The sequence below is a fragment of the Jatropha curcas genome, chromosome 9 (assembly GCF_041381405.1).
Source record: "Jatropha curcas cultivar XTBG-Jc1 chromosome 9, XTBG_Jcur_1.0, whole genome shotgun sequence".
Lineage (NCBI taxonomy): Eukaryota > Viridiplantae > Streptophyta > Magnoliopsida > Malpighiales > Euphorbiaceae > Jatropha > Jatropha curcas.
Genome location: NC_143159.1, coordinates 21642011 through 21667359, shown reverse-complemented (window position 1 = coordinate 21667359; position 25349 = coordinate 21642011). Strand labels below are relative to the sequence as shown.

The window sequence follows — 25349 nt, the reverse complement described above, 5'->3', positions numbered from 1 at the left end:
TTTAATTAACAACTTTATATAAAGAGAAGAATATTAGTCTTTCTTCCAGAAGTTGATTTATTTATTTAATTTAATACAGGGGAGGGTGACAGTATAACCTTATACATGAAAAGAGTAAACTGTTGCTGAAAAATAAAAATGATTTGGTTTTGGATTATTGTGATTAATGGAGAATTAGGAACCCAATAGTGCAAATTAGTATATAAAAAAGAAGATTGGAGATCTGTTGGCTGTTGTAATCATTTTTTCCCTTTTGGATAAGCCTATATGCCAACTCAGGTCAATAATTGTTTGGTTTAATCATGGTCAATGAGCTACTGGACTGTCTATCAAATGATTTAATTTTCAGAAAATTTACAGATATTTAATTAAAAAAATAAACAAATCATTTATTAGAGTCCAATTTTCATTTACTGCACCTTATTTATTTATTTTTTATTTTTTTGAGAATGACATCTACTACACTAAATCATTGAATCTTTAACTATTTTTTGAAAAAAAATATTGACTTATTTTCTTTTATATTACAAGCTATGATATTCTCCTATCAATTCTTATAAATTATATTAAATTAATGAACCTAATCCTTTTCGTATTCTCATTGGCATTAATAGATTCTAAAAAAAAATTAATTAGGAAGAACTCTCATAAGGCAATACATATATAGTTCTTATAAAATTATTTTTATTAGTCTATAAATATAAATATTTTCAATTAATTTTAGGCTAAAAAAATTAATTGCAGCGATGTTCGGGTCTATTGAACCTCTCATGTATAAAAAAAATTACAAAAAGGTCATATTAAATAGCCAATAAATTAGAGATCACTCACGAAATCCGTTTGATAAATTTGGTGTTCCTTATATCACATTCTCCTTCAACAGAATCAAAAGAAGAAATGCAAATAACATATTTAAATAATATATTTCATTTAATTAAAGAAATCATATTTTCTCTTAAACACTAATTTGGGACCAATTTATTAATGCAAATAATATTACCTGATGCGTCCCACATCGCTCGCGGAGTACATCGCAGGCTAGTGTATAAGGCTGGGATCAGTCTTTCCTCTACGAGTTAGCTTTTGGGGCGAAGTTAGGGGTCCAGTCCCTTATCATTTGGTATCAGAGCTCTGGCTCCGTAGGGTCGGTGTCTCATGGGGTTCGTCAGAACACCGACCGAGGCAGTCGGGTCTTATGGGGGTGGGGATGATGCGTCCCATATCGCCCGCGGAGTATATCATGAATTAGTGTATAAGGCTGGATTCAGTCATTCCTCTACGAGCTAGCCTTTGGGGCGAAGTTAGGGGTCTAGTCCCTTATCATTACCTCTATAAAAATTTTACTTTTTGTAGTTGTATCATCATAATTTTTTGTGAAATATGTGATTTTTAAGTATCTAATCATCTAGTCTTAGTAAATTACTTTTTATTGAAATAAAAATTAAAAATTAAAAATAAAAAAATAAAAAATTGAAATTATATGACTCGAATAAAACTAGGTGCAGAATTAGCTGAAAATTAAAACTTGTGTTGGATGACAACTTTTTAAGTAACTTTAACGTTTTGACTCATCAAAATGCTAAACACTATTTGTTATTATGTGGGTAACATAGAGTATAAACTAATTTTTAGAGATTAAGGTAACATTTTATAAAAGGTCAACCCTTGTAATGTTTAGTTTTTAACATTTATGAAAAGTTACTAAAAAAAATTAATAGCTACCAAAACGATAAATTTTATCCAACATACTCTAATATAATTCACTCATCATCCCCTCTATAAGAAAACCAATTTAAAAATATACCTGTCTTTAATTTAAAATCATGGCTTGTGTTGAATCACAGGAAACCATGTATAGAAAGGCAAGAGAAATTCACAATGGCTCGAGTTAGGGTTGCCTCAAGGTTATTCGCAATGTCGTTTTGCAAGAATTGGATATAAGAAAGACAGAGAAAAGTAGAGGACCAGATTCCTCATCATTAGCTTTTTCCTCTTGCCTTTATCCTACAAGTGGACAACCAAACAACTCCTTATTCAATAAAGATAGATCCTAAACCACTAAAATAAGGACACGTGTAAACTTGGTAGCTAGTAATTGCTAAAGAGGAAGGCGCTTCTCCTCTCTCCTAATTCCTTACAGAGAATGATGGGAACAGAATCACATTGTCATATTCCCTTTTTTACTTGTACTCATCTCTTCTTGTCTTCCATTTCATTTATAATATTGCTCTATTATTTGCTCAAGACAAAAATATAGCTTTGAAATATAAACAAACAAATATCTTTTTCTTCTTTTCATATCCATATATTTATATAAAATTTCTTGATAAAGATATATTAGCTATGGCTCCACAACTCTGATAATGTAGTTAGCTAGCTAGATAGAGACCTCTTTTACAATTAAATAAATATAAAAACTTTAATTTAGTAATAGTAGCAGAGCTTCTTTGTAGTTTTTTATTTTTGTGAATAAGAGAATATATTTATTTTTATAATTTATTGTCTACGGAAGAAAAATTAATGACGAAACTAAAATTTTAAATTATAAGATGCAAATTATTGACCATCTAAATTAAGAGAACCAAACAGTTAAAAGAAAGTAGAAAAATAATAAGTGTAGGTGTCTCCTCTCGTTAATGTGATTTCGTCATCAATAAATAGTTAATTATATACTAGACATAAAAGCAATTTTCACTTTTGTTTTTTGAAAACCTAACGTTTTTAACATTGGATGACAAAAATAAAAAACAAAATTGACACTACACACCCATGAGATATGCAATTTCATATTCTAATTGGAAACTAATTCACCTAAAAGAAAAAATCAACATTTAGCCAAGGTACAAAAAAGAGAAGATGAAATGTAGGTGTGTGTTAATTTAAAGCTTTTGAGAGACTCATATACATAGAAAGTGTCCATTTCTCTATCTGAACGAACATGGGTAACAATCAATAATGGCTGCTCACAAAAGAAACAAAACCCAACCCTATAATTACAAGAAAGAAGTGAAAAAGAAAAGAAAGAAAGAAATAGAAACCCAATTAGGGAGAAGTGAAAAAAAAGAGTCTTAAAAGAAAAATAAAATTTTAGACTGAAGTCTTGCTTATAATAACCTCACACAAATATCAAAATTAACACTTGACCTCTCCCTGAGAATCATTAGGGTTTTCTTCTGCACTATCACTACCTTGTTGTTGGTTTTCTTGATTATTATCTTACTCTAAGTTCATCCCCAAACCAACCCTACTATCGTTATAATTAGCATTATTACCATCCAAAATTCTCATACTACTCTCTATTTACACCTAAACCCAGTTGTTGACCACCTACCAGTGGTTGCTGCACTATCATTGACCCAAGTTGGACCGGGCTAACCCGCCTAGCCTCACTGCTACTAAAATTAGTGGAGTTACTCTGGCTACCGAAAATGTCCACATCTGGGTTTCTACCATGGTGGCTGAATTAGTGGCGCCATAACAAGCTTTTTCGCAAGTGTATGAACTCGCAACAAGTAATAAATAATGAGTAGAGTATCATTCCACAAGGATTGTATACCAAATACCGAAATTGTGTTAACTTATTATTATCTAGACGACACTAAGGAGAATTATTTTAATGAAAATCTAAATAAGTAAAAGAGAAATAAAAGAAATCAAGCAAGGCAATTTGATTAGAAGAAACCAATGATTAAAAACTACTAGAGATTTTGATTTCACTTAATTCTATCCAATTTATTTTAGTAATATGTTAATCAGTTTGAATTTTTCAAGTAGGGGAAACAACTCTAAAATCACTAACAAGCGTTTTCGATGTATTGTTAGCTATTTTAACCCGGTCTAATTACTTGTCTTCCAATAGTGCAATCAAATATGAATTAAATCATTAAGTTTTATGATTTGTTTATGATATCATAACATAAGGTCATTAACTTATAAAAATCCCCCCATGAGTCAAACCATATAGCTTCCGCATCAAGTTATTATTCCTATGTAATTTATTATCTTATTCATATCAAAAACCCTTCTCCCAGTAGTGACTAATGAAATAAATCAATTCAGGGGAAAACTCTGCCCGGAAGTATTAAATTCAATAATAAATTATACATTGAACAAAGAAAAGCAAATCTAATATTATAAATTGGAATCGAAATTAAGCTACATCAAATCCCTAGTATGAGAGTTTAGTTCGACATAGTAATTAATAAAACTCAGTTGAATTTGTAAATAATTCCATAAGAATAACAAACAAAAAGAGGGTTTAGAATAAAAACTAGTTGGTGATGAGCTTGAATGGCTTCCTTGAATCTTCACATCAATCTTCAGTACTTGAAGTCTGGAAGAGAGAAAACTATGTAGGAATTAATAGAGCAAAGGATGGTATATCGAGAATCCTTTTTCATAGATAGTCTTTCTCTTTTTATAGGCTTCCTGAAAAATATCTTCCTGATCCTTTTAGGAAAATAGATCTCCTATTGAGTAAGAGATCTTCTTAAGGCAGAAAACAGTTTAGGCTTTGTATTACTCTCCAATTAGGATCCTCTCAGTATCTAAATAGGATTTACTTGATTGGCACGTCAGAAAAGCATCTCATGCGGGTCCATGCAAGTGGCACGGGCTAGAACTGATGTTCTCGACCTAAGGTAACGTCTGCCCTTCAGCACGAGCGTGCTGTTTGGCACGGTCTGGGCGTGCTAGGCTCTCAGTCTTTGAGGTGGATGCAGCACGAGCCGTGTTTGGATGTGCACGCTGAAGGATCGACAGTCACTTGCAGCACGGGCGTGCTCTCTTGCACGGCTTGGGCATGCCAGGGTTTGGAGACTTCAAGGCAGTTGCAGCATAGGCTGTGCTAGGGTGAGCATGCTCAAAGATCGACAACCTCTTATAGCATAGGCGTGCTCTTTGGCACAGCTTGGGCGTGCTAGCTCCTGAGTCTCTGTTCACTTCAACACAGCACGGGGGTGCTAGATGACACGCCCAGTGCGCACTAGAGTCTGAACCTAGGAATACTCTTTCTGTATTTTTGATTGATTTCCTATAAAAATGCTGCAAAGTTCCCCAAGATCAAGTGAAATGTGATTCGCGGAAGCTTTAAACAAAAAAATAAATAAAACTAAATAAAAACTAATTAAAGTAATTAAAAATTCTAAAAAACCTAATAAAAACTATATTAAAAATACTATAGAAATAACACCTATCAAAATTCCTCAAACTTAAACCATTGCTTGTCCTCAAGCAACAAAACGAAAAAAAAAAAAAAAAAAAAAAGAAAAACAGGAGTTAAACAAACTAACAAAGCTAGCTTAATATGGTTGGAGATAACTATTCACAATCTCAAAAATATCAAAAATTATTAACATGAGAATAAATCAAGTGTTTCCTTTGCTAATTATATTCTAGCAAAAATTCAATTCTCAACAAAACATATTCCTTAATTTAAACATAAGTTAATAAGATTTTCTACACCAATAATTATTCAAGTTATGACAAATAGAATATGAATTTTCACAAAAATTATTAACCTTTAAATAAGATGTTTAACAATATAAATTCAACATTCCCATAGGCTAAATTAATCATCCCTTCTCCACAATCAAAATACACACAATTAAAAAGATCAAATGGTCTTTATTAAGGTTATAATGGGTTTTAGGGGTATAATTTAGCTAACAAGGGAAAGGATAAGAAGATAGATAAAAAGCACAAAAAAATGCATAATCTCAAGATTTTCATTACATCAAAACAATTTTTCACTTGTAAAGGGAGATTAACTTGAAGTTCTTCACTAACTCAAAATTAGAGATACTTTGGCAAGGTCTATTTATAATACTTTGATAATTTCTTCCTTGCTTCAACTCCCCAAACTTGAATTCTTGATTGATTGCTTCTTTTATGGAGTATTTCTCTTTGAGTTTTCTAATTGCTTCATTTGCTATTATTAATGAGAATTTTTCCCTTTTATTTCTATGTTTTAATAAAATCAAATCCTTCAATTATATATTATCGCACTTAGGGTAAGAATTTAAATTTGTTTTAACGGCTAGGCTTAAAAAGGGTAAACGAGAAAAATTTTGGTTATAAGCTTCAAATTGGTTGCAAATGTCATAATTTAACTTAGGAGGCCTAGGCTAAATATGAAGTTCAACAAAGAATGCCTAAATCATCTCTTTCTAAATGTGAGCATTTAAAATTTTGCCTCAAAGGAAAATTCTAATTTGTTCTAGGAATACCAAGGTTAAATAAATTTTGATTAAGACATACCGACATACCATAAAATTTACAAAACTAGTGTTCATCATCTTAAAAACAAAATGGTTAAATCAAATAATCATGTTAAGTCAAAAATTTAAATTAAAGCTTAAACATACTAGACTAGAAAAACAACTAAATTTATCACAAGTTACTAAATTATGATAATTTTCAAGCTTGCTCACAATTATTCCGACCATATTAAGCTAATGGAACAAATAACATTAAATTTTAACTAAAATTTTCCTTGCCCCTACCTAATCTAGCACATTGTCCCCAATGTGTGTTTTATCAATTCCCCAAACTTATTATATTATCAAGAATGATGCAAAAAAGATATTAGAGCTGAGAAACTATTACCACCATTGTATTGAAAAATACAATAAAAAGGAAGGAATTGATATGACAAGAGTTGGGCGCCGGAAATTCTAAAAGTTACAAAAAAGAATCATTAAAACAAAACACATTATATGCGAAATACTTAATATAAACAAGAATGCGGTCTGAATAAAAAGGAAAAAATTAAAGAAGTACAAAGTAATAATAAAAACAATAAGAAAAACAATGAAAAACAACAATCATTCCTCAAGTGGTGGAGGTGGATCCGACTGCAGCAACTGTATCACAATTTGGAGTTGACTTGCGATTCCTTGATATTGACTTTGCATGGTATCTATTCGAGAATCGAGGCTCCCTTGCATAATTTCTATGGATTGGAACCTGTCAGAAATCATGGTCTCCATTCCATGAAAGCGAGCATCAAACATGTCTATTCTAGACATCATACGTGCGAGAACCTCTTCATTGGACAAATCGGATGCTCCTTGAAAGGAAGGACCAGCTCCAGATGTACCTGCACTAGAAAAAGTACCAAAACCAGGGAAAGAATGTGGAATGTCCTCCTCCATATTAGTGTCATCACCCTCTTCAGTTTCCTCACCCTGAGGTCTTACTTTTCGGGATCCCATAATATGGAATGTATCCCCTACCTTCTCTACTAACCTCATATGCACCAAAACATCAATATCGAGTCTAGTACCCTTTCCACCTCACACAATATCATAAACCAGTCGAAAACAGGGTTCCACGCTCTCAAATAAGAAGCAATATGGGTCACAAAACATCCAATCATAATAGCTCCCTTTTCTGCCCTTGCAATTCTAGACCATCGTTAGCATAACCAAAACCAACATTAAAAAGAATGCCCTAGTCCATTGCCCAAATAAAGTATAATTCATGTAGGCTCAACACCCCATCATTCTCACTACGTCCAAAAATTATGTTAGCCAAAAATTTATGAATATACCTATATGCTGAGTTTCTTAGGTTTGAGGCTTTCGATAATCTAGGATTGTACCTAATTTCCCTAGTCAATCTTGTCCATGTTCCACGATCATTGAAATCTTTGGGTATTTGCTTAATGGCATTCTCAGTGGTAAACCCAAATATATGGCTCACCTCATTCACCGATAATTCATAATTTCTGCCAAAATGTCTGAAACTAATCTTACTAAGATATGCATCAGGCAATACAGAAATATCAGTAGAATAAGAATTTAAAAATTCTAAAGTCATGGGAGCATACATGAAATCCTTCATAGCAATAAAGTTCTCCCACCCAATTCGCTTAAGAGGCTCTAGTACAACATCTCTAAGTCCTATTTTTGCTAAAGCATTTTCATCAATGAAACGGTTGGGAAAAATAAGCTGGAGAGAGAGTTTAGTGTACCTTTCTTGCTGCTCGAGCGTGTCAATTTCGAATGGTGAAGGAGCAGGACCCGCGGGAGGAGGTGGTGATGGAGGAGCCGTGGGTCAGACTCTTGCTGCCACTGAAGCGATAGATCTTTGTCTCTTGTATCGTGGAGGCATGGTGAAAATCAGAGAAAAAAATGGAAGATGAAGAGTTTTGGTAGAGAGGAAATGGAAAAGAGGTGAAGAAAATGAAGAAGAACGTGTGCTATTTAAAGGGAGAAGGAGATAGGGTTTGCGCGGTAATTGAAAAGTCATAGCACGCTATTTTAAAAAATAAATTTCACAGTGTGGGAAGGCCGTGCTGTCTGATATGGTTGGGGCGTGCTGAGCTGTGGACCTCGCGAGGTGGTGGCAACACAGGCGTGCTGAGGTGAGCACGACTGGAGATCAACAGTTTTTCCTGGCACGGGCGTGCTGAGGTGCACGGCTGGTGCGTGCTAGCCTCTGAACTTATGAGACAATACGGCTTACCTGCACAGGCGTGCTAGCCTCTGAACCTGGAAAGAGTTCCCCTTTTAATAGAACGACTGTGTTGAAGAGCACGCCCTGCACGATCAGGGCATGCTGGAGCCTGAGTTCTTGTTTTACCTGAAAATTTTTGGACTAACAACACAAGGCAAGAATGATTAAAATTTTGGAAAAAATAAACGAAAAAGTAACAAAAATAAAACAAAATGGAAGAATTTAAAGAAAAGAAAATGGGTTGTCTCCTATAAGCACTTTTGTGTAACGTCGTTAAGCTCTACGCACTAGACCCAATTTAGGCAAGACTGAGAGCGGTTTTCACTGGATCAAAACCTCCATCCTGGTAAACTTTCAATCGTTGTTCATTGACCTTAAAGCTCCGATTCCCATTCATTATTTCAACTGTTCCATGAGGAAAAATTTCTTTGATCGTGAATGGCCCGGACCACCTAAAGCGCAATTTTCCTGAAAAAAGATGAAGCCTGGAGTTATAGAGCAATATCTGTTGGCCGACCTTCAGACCTCTCACAATGATGTGCTTATCATGCCATTGTTTAGTACGATCTTTATAGATTTTGGCATTCTCATAAGAATGGAGCCTCATTTCATTTATCATATTCAGTTGAAGCAACCTCTTTTTACGTACCTCGTTGGTATTAAAATTGAGAAACTTGACTGCCCAATATGCTTTGCGTTCTAACTCAACAGGTAGATGACATGCCTTACCATAGACTATTCGATACGAAGACATACCAATTGGTGTTTTCAGAGCAGTTCTATATGCCCAAAGTGCATCATCGAGCTTCTTGGACCAGTGCTTCCTTGATTGTCCAATTATAGTTTCCAAAATTTTCTTGATTTCCCTATTTGTGACCTCTACTTGTCCACTAGTTTTTGGATGGTATGGGGTACCTACACGATGAGTAACACCATATTTTGAAAGAAGGGAATCTAAGTACTTATTGCAAAAATGCTTACCTCCGTTAGTGATTAATGCTCGAGGGGTACAATGACGTATGAAAAATGTATTTCTTTATGAAGTTCATCACACTCTTGGCATCATTGTTGGGAAAAGCAACTACCTCCGCCCATTTGGAGACATAATCCACCGCCACTAAAATTTATTGGTTGGAATAAGAAGAGGGAAAGGGCCCCATGAAATCCAAACCCCAAACATAAAAAATCTCCACTTCAAGGATGTTGTTCGATGGCATCTCATGTCTCTTTGAGATATTCCCTAATCTTTGACAACGATCACAAAGATGAACAAAGTTAAAAGCATCTTTAAATAAGTTAGGCCAATATAAACTACTTTCTAAAACACGTGCTACCGTCTTGCTCGCTCTAAAGTGTCCTCCACATTCCATTGAATGACAAAAATGAAGAACACTTTTCATCTCTTCTTCCGGCACACATCGTCTAAAGAGTTGGTCACTACAATACTTGAATAAAAAAGGCTCCTCCTAATAATAATATTTAAGATCATGAAAGAATTTTTTCTTTTGTTGATAAGAAAGATTAGGAGGAGTAATTTTGCAAGCAAGATAGTTAACTATATCGGCATACTATGGAGCCTGCATATTGGTTAGAAGAATGAGATGTTCATGGGGGAAATCTTCATTGATTTGCAACTCCTCTTACTTATCTTCCCCCAACTCAAGCCTTGACAAATGATCAGCTACACGGTTCCCGGTTCCCTTTTTATTATGAATCTCCAAATCAAATTCCTACAAAAGAAGAACCCAACGAATGAGTCTAGGCTTTGCATCTTTCTTTTCTAACAAGTACTTAATAGCGAAGTGATCAGTATAGACTATTGTTTTAGCTCCAATCAAATATGCTCTAAATTTATGAAAAGTAAAGACAACAGCAAGAAGCTCCTTTTCAGTGGTGGCATAATTTAATTGTGCATCATTTAATGTAAGACTAGCATAATAAATAACATGCAACTTCTTTTCTCTTCTTTGCCCAAGAATAGCTCCTATAGCATAATCACTAGCATCACACATGAGTTCAAAAGGTAGGCTCCAATCCGATTCAGCAATGATAGGAGCTGAAATCAATTCATTCTTCAATCTGTTAAAAGCATTCAAACACTCTTTGTTAAAATCAAAAGGAACATCCTTAACTAATAAATTACAAAGAGGTTTTGTGATTTTTGAGAAATCCTTGATAAATCTCCAGTAGAAACCTGCATGGCCAAGAAAACTCTTTACTCCCTTCACTGAATTTGAAGGTGGAAGCTTTTCAATTACCTTTATTTTGGCTTTGTCCACTTCAATCCCTTTTCTGAGATTTTATGCTCTAAAACAATACTTCACTAACCATAAAGTGACATTTTTCCCAATTCAAAACAAGGTTAGATCCTCACATTGCTGCATTACTAGAGAAAGGTTATAGAGACAAGAATTAAAAGAAGAACCAAACACAGAAAAATCATCCATAAATATTTCAATGAATTTTTCAACCATGTCAGAAAATATGGACATCATACACCTTTGAAAAGTTGCAGGTGCATTACACAACCCAAAAGGCATTCTCTTATAAGCAAAAGTACCATAAGGGCAAGTGAAGGTAGTCTTTTCTTGATCCTCAAGAGCTATAGGTACTTGCAAATACCCTGAATAACCATCTAGAAAATAGTAGTAAGGGTAACCTGCAAGTCTTTCATGCATTTGATCAATAAAAGGTAAAGGAAAGTGATCTTTACGTGTTGCTTTGTTCAATTTTTGAAAATCAATACACACACGCCAACCTGTGACAGTTCTAGTAGGAATTAACTGATTATTCTTGTTAGAAACAACTGTCATACCTCCTTTCTTTGGAACAACTTGAACAGGACTTACCCACTTACTATTTGAGATTGGATAGATAATGCCAGCATCCAAAAGCTTAATGATTTCAGCTTTGACTACTTCCTTCATGTTTGGATTTAATTTCCATTGATGCTCAACTGTAGGTTTGTAGTCCTCTTCCATCAAGATCTTGTGCATGCACACACTTGGACTTATCCCCTTCAAATCTGCGATGGACCGACCTAAAGCTTTCTTATGCTTTCCTAGAACCTGCAACAACATTTTCTCTTAATCAAGTGATAAGTGAGAGGAAATAATGACAGGAAAAGAATTACTCTCACCTAAGAATGCATATTTTAAATGAGATGGATGTTTTTTTAATTCTTACTTTGGTGATTCACTTACTTCCTTACCTTTGATGCTTTGATCATTAATGTCACCTTTATCAATGGTCACTTTATTTTCAACATTCAAGGTGTCTTTTACACAATCATTAATAACATCAATTCTAAAGCAATCATTATAATACATAGGAAGCTTACAAGATTTAAGAACATCAAAAACAACTTCCTCTTGACCTACCTTTAAGGTTAACTTACCCTCGTAAACATTGATTAATGCTTTTGCAGTTGCAAGGAAATGTCTTCCAAGGATTAGGGATCCTTCTCTATCTTCATCAATGTCAAGAATAACGAAATCAACAGGAAAATAAATTTACCTATGTTGACGAGCACATCTTCTACAATTCCTCTTGGATATTTGATTGATCGATCCGCCAATTGTAGAGACATTCTTGTTGGTTTCAGCTCTCCCATCCCTAGCATCTTAAAAACCTCATAAGACATAATATTAATGCTTGCACCTAAATCTGCTAAAGCTTTTTCAAAATCAAGTTTTCCAATATTAGAAGGGATAGAAAAACTTCCTGGATCTTTTAACTTTGGAGGCAATTTGTTTTGAATGATTACACTACACTACTCTGTTAACATTACCGTTCCTTGATCATCGATCTTCCTTTTTTTTGCTCGGGATCTCCTTCAAAAATTTTACATAACTGGGCATTTGAGCAAGGGCTTCAGCAAAAGGGATGTTTATTTGCAGCTTTTTGAACATATCAAGAAATTTGAGGAAACTCTTATCATCTTGTGATTTCTTGAGCCTTTGTGGGAAAGGAACAGGTGGAACATAGGTTTTCACTTCATCTTTCTCTTCCAAGTCAACGATGGGGATCTTTTTCTGCTCCTCCTTCTCGGCCTCCGTCCTGGGTGGATCCTCCAATTGTTTGCCATTCCTCAAAGTGATAGCTTGTACCTATTATTTGGGATTTGTTTCAGTGTTACTAGGTAACGTACCTTGAGGTCTAGAGGCCATCATGTTAGCAAACTGCTCGAGTTGAATTTCTAAGTTCCTTATCGCAGCTTGTTGCATTTTGTGATTTTCCCGAGTTTCGTTCATGAACTCCATGTGAGATTTAGAGAGAACAGTGAGAAGATCATCATGAGTTTTCTTCTCTTGAGACGGAAAACCTGGTGGTGTATTCAAGGTGTTGTTTGAGTTCCCATAAGAAAGATTAGAATGATTCCTCAACCTGTTATCGTAAGAGTTAGAATATGGGTAGTTCTTCCTTCCTTGATTCATCACATAGTTGGCTTGCTCCAAAGTTTGTTGATTTAAAGAATCCAACATGCAATCTCTAATTCCATGTTGTCCATTACACCTGTCACATGCTTGCACAATAGAATTAACAGAGTTAGTTTTCAACAAATCCAACTTTCTTACCATATTATCCACCTTGGCATTGAGTGCGATAATGGCATCAATCTCACAAACTCCTACAGGCTTTTTCCTTTCAGAACTGTTTTGATAATGGCTGTTGCTTGCCATCTCTTTTATCAAATCATATGCCTTAGCAATTTCCTTTCTTTCAAAAGATCCACCACCAGCTACATCTAAAGTAATCTTTATGTTAGGAGATAATGCATTATAAAAAGTTTGTACCTGTAACCACTTGGATAGGCTATGATGTGGGCACTTCCTCAATAGATCCTTAAATCTTTCCCAAGCTTCATACAAACTCTCTTGATCCTGATGGGCAAAATTCATTGTCCCATGTAGTAAAACTTCCAACAGGGCATGATTGTAACCAAGATCGTGCCTTATCCCTTAGAGTGAAAGGAAACAGTCTCAATTTTATGGCATCCTCAGAAACTCTGTTTTGCTTGAATGTATCACAAATCTCCAGGAAATTTGTGACATGGGCATTAGGATCTTCACTAGGAAAACCTCCATATTGAATTGAAGTGGAAAGCATATGAATAATTGTAGTTTTGATCTCAAAATAGTTGGCTTCCACCCTAGGCCTAGTGATAGCCTCGCAAAGCGGGCAAATTTTGTTATGTTATTTTCATAAAGTTTGCATGAATGTATGTTATTTTTATATATTTTACGTTTGCTCGTATTGTTTTTATTTCAAAGTGATTATAGGAACACAATTTGAGCAAAGGAATGAAAAGGCTTGCTTTATATAGAAAAGAGGACCAAAAAGTTGATAAAAATGGAAGAAAATTTCTCAGCAGACTTCGCGATGCGAAGGAGGTCGCGTTGGAAAAGAAATAGGCCAGTCGCGAGCACCAGAAAAAGTCGCGCGCGCAACCTACACCCAGAAAAGCCAAGTCGCGAGCGCGCCTTCCATCTGCGCGAGCGCGCAAATCACTTTTGAGAGGCAGAAGGTTTGCCAGCGAAATGCGCGAGCGCGCCTTCCATTTGCGCGAGCGCGCAATTCACTTTTGAGAGGCAGAAGCATTTGGAGCAGAAGTCGCGAGCGCGACCTTTACAAGCGCGAGCGCGAGTCATGTTTCCAGGAGACGTAATTGCTGTCTTTTCATCAGAAAAACATGTCCTTCCATGCATAGGTCGGGACTTTTCCCAAGAGGAGTCATCTAAAGCACCTTTTGGCCAACCAATCATCATCATAACCAACACCCTCTTCCTCTTCTATAAATTGTAATCCAAATCAAAAGGAAATGATGCATTATGTAATATGCATTATGCAGTAGGCAAAATGTAGTATTAGAATACAGTAGAAAAATAATAAAGTAGTGCTTAGAAATAAGATGACGAGAGTCACTTATTATTGTTCGTGCAAAGAACATCCAGAAGTTCCTCGAGGTGTGACGCCCTCCAAGAGGCTTGAGTTTGATTATTTCTATCTTTCTCTTGTTTTATTAAAGACTTTTTGCATGTTGTGCTTCATAATTTTCTATGCAAAGCAACAATGTTATTTGGTTTCATTCAATAAAGTTTCGTTAAGTTATCTTTTGGTCTTTGTTTAATCAAGCTTACTTAATTATATTCTCAGAAAGAAATAATTCAGTAAGGATCAAAGAGATAGAATTCATTTAGTTGGATTTGCATGTGAATCTTTAACTTGCTTTGTCAAAGTTAAGTCTAACTTATTGAAATAATCAAAGAATAAGAACTAGGTTTAATATTTGACAAAGTAAGGCATTTGTTGTATGTAGAGATACATATAATAAATAGAGTAATTCTGTACCGAGAGGTTGAATTATGCTTTACCATATGTGATTAAAGAATCATTTATTGCATGTTACACGTTTTGTTATAGAAAAAGAAAATCTAATGCATGATCAATTCTTCTAAGTATTCTACTATATCTTTATCTATAGAATTAAATAGTATATTTAATTATACTTTAAATATAATTGTAGTTTAATCATTTTATCTTTTATTGCTATAAACATAAGTGTTAAGGATGAGTAGTAAAGTGGACATAACCCGTTCCTCGTGGGATCGATCTTTTTATTACTACGTTGCGATCCGTATACTTGCGGGAACTCAAAAGAGACGCAACAAGTTTTTGGCGCCGTTGCCGGGGAACGGTGTTTTGTCATTTAACGAAAATTCTTATGTATGATTTACAACATTTTGATCTAATATATATATATATATATATATATATGTTTACTTCTAGTAGTTTTATTTTTGTTTCTTCTAAGGTTTACATTTTGAATATTTTCTTTGATTAAAAGCCAAAAATCTGGGGCTTAAAAGGACTAATATTTGTTTAATGTGCAGCACATGTTGCCTTTGCAGAAACAGATTACGCGAGCGCGATTTATGGAAGCGCGGGCGCGATATCTGTATAAAAAAAAAAAAAAAGACAACAGGTTTGAGATCATTGATCGCGACCGTGATAAAAATATACGCTGGCGCGACTTAGTTATAAAGAAAGTCAGAAGTTTTGAGATCGACATTCGCGATCGCGATAAAAGCAAGCACGAGCGCGAATAGGGTGCCACAGAAGTCAGAAAGGTTGGAGAAAGCCATTCGCAAGACGCAAATTTGAGATGCGATCGCGAATAAGGAATTCGCAAGCGCGACTGTCCAAACGGTCAGAAAGTCACAACTGTCTTTTCCAGATTCAAATTCAACCCTTCTCCTTCCCAAGGGTTTCTATTCCTCTGTCAATATCCCCAACTCTGCCAGTGCAATACACTTCACAACAACCCCATTTTTTGTTTTTGCTTTCAACGATACTCCTCCATCATATCATGACTATACCGTTCAAACAAAAGGCCAAAAAAAAGCAGAAGAAGAAGAAGATGAAGTCGCCGGATGGAAGCAAGTTTTGAGTAAAGTGGATGCATTACGGCAATCCCAGGAAAATTTGCAGGTCACAGTTTTCGACATGGGATAATAATTGCACAAAATCCAGAAAAACCACGCAGGTATGGAACGGAAGTGGATGAAACATTTCCAGAAACAAAACATCGAATTCACTCCGTCACCTCCAGGTTCTCCGGAGGCCTAAGGTTTTTCTGTCCTTCTTTGGTTTTTATTTTTATTTTTTAGTACTTTATTGTGTGTTTATGCATGTGCATTGTGTGTTCTTTGAATATATCCTCCCACAATGAGGACATTGTGTCTTTCAAGTGTGGGGGAGACCTACATTTTCATTTCATTTCATATAAGTTAAGTTAAGTTAAAAAAAAAAAATGTGACAATTAAAAAAAAAAAAAAATCAACTTCTTTGCCTTAGTTCAACGTTTTAGTCTCTACATGTTGATTTGTTTATATTTTGTTTGTTGAAATAGAAATCTTGAATAATATACCATGATTAAGAGATTTAAATGCTTATATGAACTTAGGTATTAAGTTATTACATATGACATATGAAATTTTTGTTTTAGCAAATGTTAATCTTTAGTTAACTATCTAGACATTATCTTTGGCTTTAGAGAAGCATGAATCTTAACTTGAATAAAGAATAGGAAGAAAAGGGAAACTAAAGCCATAATACTTGTATGTTTCTTATCAATAAAGGATGAAGGTATTTTAAGAGAGAAAAATAAAATACGATAGAGGGAATAATGGAAATCCGTTCTAAAACAAAATGGTACGGAGCATAAAATGCAACCACTTACCATTTACGTTCCCGCATATCTCTAAGTTAAAAAAAAAATGTGAGCAAAAGAAAAATGTGGTATGGAGCATAAAATGCAACCACAAAAGGAAATACAAAAAATGAGAAGTGGTATGGAGCATAAAATGCAACCACTTTATGAAAAAGAAATAGGTTACCTAAAAATGCCTTGAGATAAGAAACAATACATGTGTGCTAGAATTGTCCTAAATACTTCCTATTTTTCATTCTAAGGAAGATGACTGCCTATCTCATATTTAAATGACTAGATTATGTATACTTTAGATTATTTGTTTACTATATTGAAGATTTTAGATGTCATACTTATTTATATTACTTGGTTCATAAAACACATCAATCTCTTATCTTTGGTAGATTACTTAAGAAGTCTAAATCAATGAGTAAAAATAAACATGATCAACATGAGTTCAAAAGAAAGATAAATGTTTTTGCTTAGGGACAAGCAAAGAGCTAAGTGTGGGGGAATTGATAGCCTCGCAAAGCGGGCAAATTTTGTTATGTTATTTTCATATAGTTTGCATGAATGTATGTTATTTTTATATATTTTACGTTTGCTCGTATTGTTTTTATTTCAAAGTGATTATAGGAACACAATTTGAGCAAAGGAATGAAAAGGCTTGCTTTATATAGAAAAGAGGACCAAAAAGTTGATAAAAATGGAAGAAAATTTCTCAGCAGACTTCGCGATGCGAAGGAGGTCGCGTTGGAAAAGAAATAGGCCAGTCGCGAGCACCAGAAAAAGTCGCGCGCGCAACCTACACCCAGAAAAGCCAAGTCGCGAGCGCGCCTTCCATCTGCGCGAGCGCGCAAATCACTTTTGAGAGGCAGAAGGTTTGCCAGCGAAATGCGCGAGCGCGCCTTCCATTTGCGCGAGCGCGCAATTCACTGTTGAGAGGCAGAAGCATTTGGAGCAGAAGTCGCGAGCGCGACCTTTACAAGCGCGAGCGCGAGTCATGTTTCCAGGAGACGTAATTGCTGTCTTTTCATCAGAAAAACATGTCCTTCCATGCATAGGTCGGGACTTTTCCCAAGAGGAGTCATCTAAAGCACCTTTTGGCCAACCAATCATCATCATAACCAACACCCTCTTCCTCTTCTATAAATTGTAATCCAAATCAAAAGGAAATGATGCATTATGTAATATGCATTATGCAGTAGGCAAAATGTAGTATTAGAATACAGTAGAAAAATAATAAAGTAGTGCTTAGAAATAAGATGACGAGAGTCACTTATTATTGTTCGTGCAAAGAACATCCAGAAGTTCCTCGAGGTGTGACGCCCTCCAAGAGGCTTGAGTTTGATTATTTCTATCTTTCTCTTGTTTTATTAAAGACTTTTTGCATGTTGTGCTTCATAATTTTCTATGCAAAGCAACAATGTTATTTGGTTTCATTCAATAAAGTTTCGTTAAGTTATCTTTTGGTCTTTGTTTAATCAAGCTTACTTAATTATATTCTCAGAAAGAAATAATTCAGTAAGGATCAAAGAGATAGAATTCATTTAGTTGGATTTGCATGTGAATCTTTAACTTGCTTTGTCAAAGTTAAGTCTAACTTATTGAAATAATCAAAGAATAAGAACTAGGTTTAATATTTGACAAAGTAAGGCATTTGTTGTATGTAGAGATACATATAATAAATAGAGTAATTCTGTACCGAGAGGTTGAATTATACTTTACCATATGTGATTAAAGAATCATTTATTGCATGTTACACGTTTTGTTATAGAAAAAGAAAATCTAATGCATGATCAATTCTTCTAAGTATTCTACTATATCTTTATCTATAGAATTAAATAGTATATTTAATTATACTTTAAATATAATTGTAGTTTAATCATTTTATCTTTTATTGCTGTAAACATAAGTGTTAAGGATGAGTAGTAAAGTGGACATAACCCGTTCCTCGTGGGATCGATCTTTTTATTACTACGTTGCGATCCGTATACTTGCGAGAACTCAAAAGAGACGCAACACCTAGTGATACTTGAAGTGGCCCCATTCAGAGAATTAGTTATGTAGTCTCGCAAGGTGCGGACAAGAAGTTGAGGTCTTTTATTATTATTATTGGTCCCTGGTGGCACAATCTGATGTTCTCCTTGTAGAGGATTGCTCTTTATGTCTAAATCATCATCCATATTTGCTTGTTGCTCTTGTTCTCTCCTTTGCGCTCTCCTAGTAATGTTGTTTCTGCAACTAGTTTTTTCAATTTCTGGATCAAAGATTAAGGGCTCAATTCTACCAGACCTTCTTTACATAAACACCTGAAATATTCTTCTAGAAAAAATAAAAGTGAAAATAAAAATAAAAATAAATGTCTAAAGTAATAATAAGGTAATTAGTATTGATATTGGTAACGCCAATCCCCGGCAACGGCGCCAAAAACTTGACTGGCTTTTTCACAAGTTTACGAAATCACAATAAGTAATAAATAATGACTAGAGTATCATCCCACAAGGATTGTATACCAAGTACCAAAAGTATATTAACTTATTATTATCTAGACGATAATAAGGAGAATTATTTTAACAAAAATCTAAATAAGTAAAGAGAAATAAAAGAAATCAAGCAATGCAATTCGATGAGAAGAAACCAATGATTAAAACTACGAGGGATTTTGATTTCACTTAATTCTATCCAATTTATTTTATTACTTTGTTAATCAGTTTTAATTGTTCAAGTAGGAAAAATAATCCTAAAATCACTAACAAGCTCTTCCGATGTATTGTTTGCTATTTTAACCCGGTCTAGTTACCTATCTTCCAATAGTGTAATCAAACATGAATTGAATCATTAAGTTTTATGGTTTGTTTATGAATTCATAACCTAAGGTCATTAACTTATGAAAACCCCCATGAGTCAAACCATATAGCTTCCGCATCAAGTTATTATTCTCATGTAATTTATTACCTTTTTCATATCAAAAACCCTTCTCCCAATAGTGATTAATGAAATAAATCAATTCAGGGAAAAACTCTGCCTGGAAGCATTAAGTTCAATAATAAATTATACCTTGAACAAAGAAAAGCAAATCTAATATTATAAATTGGAATCGAAATTAAGCTACATCAAATCCCTAGTATGAGAGTTTAGTTCTACATAGTAATTAAATAAAATTCAATTGAATTTGTAAATAATTCCATAAGAATAACAAACAAAAAGAGAGTTTAGGATAAAAACTAGTCGGTAATAAGCTTGAATGGCTTCCTTGAATCTTCACACCAATATTCAGTACTTGAAGTCTTTAAGAGAGAAAACTATGTAGGAATTAATAGAGCAAAGGATGGTATATCCAGAATCCTTTTTCATAGCTAGTCTTTCTCTTTTTATAGGCTTTCTGAAAAATATCTTCTTGATCCTTTTAGGAAAATTGATCTCCTATTAAGTAAGAGATCTTCTTGCGGCAGAAAACTGTTTAGGCTTTGTATTACTTCCCAATCAGGATTCTCTCAGCATCTAAATAGAATTTACCTGATTGGCAAGTCAGAAAAGCGTCTCATGCGGGTCCATGCAAGTGGCACGGGCTAGAATTGACATTCTCGGCCCAAGGTAAAGTCTGGCCTTCAGCACGGGCGTGCTGTCTGGCACGGTGTGGGCGTGCTAGGCTCTGAGGTGGATGCAGCACAGGCCGTGTTTGGATGTGCACGCTCAAGGATAGACAGTCACTTGCGGCACGAGCGTGCTCTCTGGCACGGCTTGGGCATGCCAGGGTCTGGAGACTTCGAGGCAGTTGCAGCGCGAGCTGTGCTGGGGTGAGCACGCTCAAGAATCGACAACCTCTTATAGCACGGGCGTGCTCTTTGGCACAGGTTGGGCGTGCTAGCTCCTGAGTCTCTGTTCACTTTAACACAGCACGAGGGTGCTAGATGACACGCCCAAGGCGTGCTAGAGTCTGAACTTAGGAATACTCTTTTCTTTATTTTTGGTTGATTTCCTATAAAAATGCTGCAAAATTCCCTAAGATCAAGTGAAATGTGATTCAAAGAAGCTTTAACAAAACATAAATAAAACTAAATAAAAACAAATGAAGTAATTAAAAAAATATTAAAAATCCTAATAAAAACTATATTAAAAATACTATACAAACAACACCTATCACGCCGCATCCAACTAGTAATATCCAAAATGCATTACTACCATTTGTAACTGCTGGAGCTGCTGCAACTGCCCACATAGTTGCCGGAGTTGCAAGAACATTTGATGGTCTAATAGAATGCACTAGTTGTTGTTGTTGTTGTTCTTGACCTTGAAATCCAATTCTTGTCTTGCTAGAATTTGTGTGGACTTCTAGTTCAGTGAATTGATGTTGGGTTGCAGTTGATGTTTCTTTAAAAAGATCTTCACTATATATTTTTTTTCACGTAATTCGCATCCTGTTAATATTGTTGCTGGTATCATGAAAACCTAAATTATTATGAAAAGAGAGAGTTCTAATTTTGACAATGGCGCTGAAATAGTAGTACCACTGTTATGTAAAGATACATTTAATCTAGAGAAATTTGCAGGAATTGTACCAGCACCAGTAGCTGCGATAATAGCTGGTTCTGCCTGTTGTAAAAACAATTCAATTGTTTCTCCATCAGATTTATGACCTAATTCTCTGGTCAATTGAAAAACTCTTGCTGCACATAACGCCAGCATACGGATTCTCCATCCATGGCCAATTACCTTTGTATGTCGGTCTTTCGATGGTCTTTTGGTTGCGGGTATGGTTATAACAAAATTAGAGTTATACGGTGATTGGTTCACACTAATTTGGTTGGAGATGGAACCCACAAATGGGCCCGTGGTAGCCGCAGAAACAGTGGTGGCGGCGGCAATGGTCGTGGCCATAGAAGTAGACCCATGTGATTGGTTTCCAAAAGGGATTGATTGGAGTGAAGAAACAGTTGATTCTTGTTTTTTATTTTTTATACTATTTTTGTTGTAGTTGCTATTGCTTTGGTACTATTACTGCTTTGTGACTCCATTAATACCATCTGAGTTTCAAGTAGTGTTCTTCTTGAGAGAAAAGAATTTTCCTTTTACAATTTGATCAAACCCATTTGGTTTTGCACCTCATATTTCCTTGTGATGGGCATCAGCTCTGATACAAGTTGTTGGGCATCAGCTCTGATACCAGTTGTTGGGCATCAGGTACCACTTGCCTCAGCTCTGATACCACTCGTTGGGCCCTTTCAACCAATTAAGAGAAAATTGACGCAGCAGAATAATCAAAATATGACACACAGAAATTTACGTGGTTCACCCTCAACTGTTTAGGGCTACGTCCACGGGACAAACTCCAAATAATTCTTCCACTATTAAAAAAATAGTAGGTACACAAAGAGAGCAATACAAAAATAGTGGCACTCAAAGTGTTTTCCAAAAACACCCCATAATAATTTCCTCACTATTTTTCCCTCCCCTAGTTTGAGGAAACCCTTCCTAAAACTAGATAACTCTCTCTACATTTTTTTTTCTTCTTCTTCTGCTGTGTGCTTTGCTTGAGGCTTCACTACCTCTATTTATAGGAGAGGTTAGTAAATGAGTCATGTATAACTCATTCACAGCTCTCCATTTTGTCAACAATTGCCTGTAATTGTTGATTTTCCATTTTCTTTTCTTTTCTTTCTTTCTTCAAAGAACATGTTTTCCTTCTTTTTTTTCTTTTTCAAAAGTGTGTGGGTCCCACATGTCAGAGGGACCCACAACAATTCTCCCCCTCCCGACGACGTAGTGGGACTCTCCATTCCTGCCGCTTTGACACATAGCTCGAACTTCTCCTTTTGTCTCAGTTGTCGACAGAGCAACACACTTCTGTAATCTTGACTGCCACGACACAGCTCCCCCTGCAAATGTGATTGGATATCCTGAAAATCCATTTCACTGCAGTCCAATGTTCCTTTCCAGGATTTGAAAGAAACCAACTCATTGCTCCAACTGAGTGAGCAATATCTGGCCGTGTACAAACCATGGCATTCATCTAGCTTTCAACTGCTGAAGCATATGGAATCTTTTCCATTTCTTCCTTCTCTCCATCTGTAGAAGGGCACCATTTAGAACTCAATTTAAAGTGATTAGTAAGAGGACAACTAACCGCTTTAGCGTTTTCCATTCTAAACCTTTGAAGTACTTTCTCAATGTACTTCTCCTGTGACAACCATAATTTCTTGGCTCTTTGATTCCTTATAATCTTCATGCCAAGAATCTGCTTTGCTGTCCCAAGTCTTTCATAGTAAAAGACTTACTTAGCTGTTTCTTCAAGCTATTAATTCTGACCAACAGTCACCATATCAACCACATAGAGCAAAAACAATGTAGTCATCATCAGAGAATTTCTTCATAGAAATATAGTGATCTGAAGTAGTCTTTCTGTAGCCTTGCTCCCCCATAACAGACTCAAACTTCTTGTACCACTGTCTCAGTGCCTGCTTCAAGCTGTAAAGCTCTTCCTCAGTTTGCAAACACAATCCTCTTTTTCTACGAAATCCTCTGGCTGATCCATGTATATTTCTTCTTCCAAATCTCCATGTAGGAAGGTAGTCTTTCCATCCATTTGCTCGATTTCTAGATCAAAACTGGTGGCCATTCCGAGCACTGTCCGAATGGATGTCATTTTCACAACTGTGAAAAGATCAAAATCAATACCCTTTCTTTGATTGAATCCTTTCACAACCAGTCTAGCTTTGAATCATGGTTGGGAGCTGTGTTCTTCCTGCTTGATCTTGAACAGCCACTTGTTCTTCAAAGCTTTCTTGCCTTTAGGCAACTTCACCAGCTCAAATGTTTCATCCTCATGCAAGGACTTCATTTCATCTTGCATGGCTTCAATCTAGTTCCCCTTGTGTTCATTTGCCATAGCTTCTTCAAAGCTTTCAGGTTCTCCCCCGTCAGTCATCAGTACATACTCATTGACTGGATATCTAGTAGATGGTTGTCAGACTCTACTAGATCTTCTTAATGTTTAAGAACCTTCCGGTGCTGGTGGTTGAACATGAACACCATAATCTTCATCTGGTTCATTCTGATTAGGAACTTCTGGATTTTCTAACTCTGGCACTTGTTCTTGTGGAACATTTTCTTCATCTCCAATTTGTCTGCGTTCTATTGGAGGGACTCTTTGTATGTCTGTTGAGTCTTCATCAGATCTATTGGCACTCTGCTTCAGTATCTTCAATAGTCTGATCTTCAACAAATACAGCATCACGATTTCTTATAATCGTCTTCTGGATTGGGTCATAAAACCTATAGCCACATTGCTCTTGGCCATAGCCAATGAATACACACCGTCTAGTCTTGACATCAAGCTTAGACCATTCATCCTTCGCGATATCAACGAAGGCTTTGCAACCAAACACTCGCAAATGATCATAGGAAACATCCTTTCCTAACCATACTCTCTCTGGAGTATCATACTGTAGAGGGAAACAGAGTGAACGGCGAACTGCTGTGAGTAACGCTTCACCCTCAATCTTTTAGACAACTTTGCATGTGAGAGTAAACATCTGACTCTCTCCATCAAAGTTTTATTCATCCTCTCAGCCAAATTGTTCAGTTGCGGCATCTTGGGAGGTGTCGTTTGATGTCGAATGGCATGCTCTTTGCAGAAAGCATCAAATGGCTCAATGTATTCTCCACCATTATCTGTCCTGATACACTTCAGCTTCTTGCATATGTGTCTCTCAACCAGGTTTAGAAGACTTCAACGTGTATACCCAAGTCTTTCTAGAATGGTCATCGATAAATATCACAAAATATCGATTTCCACCATATGACATTGTCAATGGTCCACACAAATATGAATGAATTAGATTTAATGCATTCTTCATTCTAGAAGGAGGGGTAATCTTGAAAGCTACTCTGTTTAGCTTTCTAGCCATACAATCAGGACACTTGTCTAGGTGAACTTCATCCAATCCAGGTAGTACGTTCTTTCTTGCTAGAGTTTTCTTACTCATGTGGCGTAGTCGTTTATGCCACAATTCAACTGTACTGTCATTCTCCGCTACACTCAAAGTGTCTTAGGAGAGTTTCGCATGCATCACGTACAGCTTTCGATCTTTAGCTACCATAAATGAACCTTTTGTGAGCTTCCACTGACCATTTCTGAAGGTGCTACAGAAACTTTCATCATCAAATCTACCAACCGAGATTTGGACGCATGCTCAAAAGCCCATTCCTCAACAGTCTTGTCTTCCGGTTTAGTTCAAATAAACACAGGCAAATGCATTTTGATTACCATAAGGAGATATCTCATTTCTCCATATATGGTAATTCCCGCCATTTAGACTGATCATTTTGCTTGTCCATTTTGACTTGTGCAGAAAATCATCACCAACATAAACCATATACGTGAACAGTATTACACGTGAATAGTGACCATGAATAGTAACAGTATACTCAAATAGTAACTGTATGCATGAATAGTAACTGTACACGTGAATAGTACTATGCGTGAATAGTGCTAGGCTTACTTGAAACGGACTCGGCAACAGTAACGCCAATAGTATTTTTCACCATCAACTTTAAGTTACTATTTTACTATTCATCATTAAGTCGATTCTGCAACGTCTTTCCGAGCGAACAGCACCAATGGACTCGTCATAATTTTCTCTTCGTCATGGTATATTTATTTTCAAAATATATC

The 25349-nt window shown here is 35.6% G+C and overlaps 1 non-coding gene and 1 pseudogene across 1 annotated transcript; one reads left to right on the top strand and one right to left on the bottom strand.

Moving 5' to 3' along the window:
* Positions 1-3132: 3132 nt before the first annotated feature.
* On the bottom strand, positions 3133-21699 carry LOC149493791 (transcription factor TCP23-like; annotated as a pseudogene).
* On the top strand, positions 13273-13380 carry LOC149493792 (small nucleolar RNA R71). Its single transcript, XR_016322753.1, has one exon. It is a non-coding gene; the product is annotated as a small nucleolar RNA R71 (small nucleolar RNA).
* Positions 21700-25349: the final 3650 nt, after the last annotated feature.